This window comes from Camelina sativa, chromosome 18, assembly GCF_000633955.1.
Source record: "Camelina sativa cultivar DH55 chromosome 18, Cs, whole genome shotgun sequence".
In the NCBI taxonomy this organism is placed as follows: domain Eukaryota; kingdom Viridiplantae; phylum Streptophyta; class Magnoliopsida; order Brassicales; family Brassicaceae; genus Camelina; species Camelina sativa.
Genome location: NC_025702.1, coordinates 3,548,027 through 3,548,767, shown reverse-complemented (window position 1 = coordinate 3,548,767; position 741 = coordinate 3,548,027). Strand labels below are relative to the sequence as shown.

Sequence of the window (741 nt, the reverse complement as noted above, 5' to 3'; positions counted from 1 at the left end):
GTGTATGTAAGCAACAAAAGCAATAAACTTTCGAGTAGAGGAAAGAAGAAAATCATTGGGTTTGCTAGATAAGCTAGAAAACTCCGCAGAAGGAACCAAGACACTCGTCGAGTTCCACAAGCAATGGCGAGCAAAGCAAGCACCAATCTATAACAACAGAAACACCAAGCAATGGTCAAAATAGTTGGTAATGTATAATAATACTTTTGGTGCTATAGTCGTCGCCACCACCATTGGAGCTCATTTTTTCTTCTTTACATTGCCAAGTTTCAGACCTATATATACCTTATACAGAAAAGACCTCAATATACCTTATACTAGCTTCAAACATTTCAAACACATACAATTTCTACAAAACTGCAAAACAAAACACAATTCTTGTTCGACTGTTGATAGAAAAAAAAAAAAAAAACAGAAACAAATAATATTATCTCCAATGTACACAACAATAGAGAATTAGAAGAAGCTTCGTTAACAATTTAATCCTAGAACCTCTGAAAATTACAAAATTGGATACATAATTTTGAGTGAGACTCACTATGGGATCTTATCCGACCTCTGGTTGGAGACGAAGCTGCGGCGCGACGATTGTGTCACCAAAAATTTCTGACCTAACAAAGAAGAAGTAAGCGGAATCGGAGAAGAAAAAGACGACTTGGAGAGATCCATTTTGTCTCGAAACCGATCAAAACTTCGATTGGATTTTGATAAATCGATTATTGCTTTCGTCGTTTCGTTTTG

The 741-nt window shown here is 36.2% G+C and overlaps 1 pseudogene; it reads left to right on the top strand.

Moving 5' to 3' along the window:
* The window catches only part of LOC104760439, a 71,862-nt pseudogene that overhangs the window by 16,218 nt on the left and 54,903 nt on the right, over window positions 1–741 (top strand).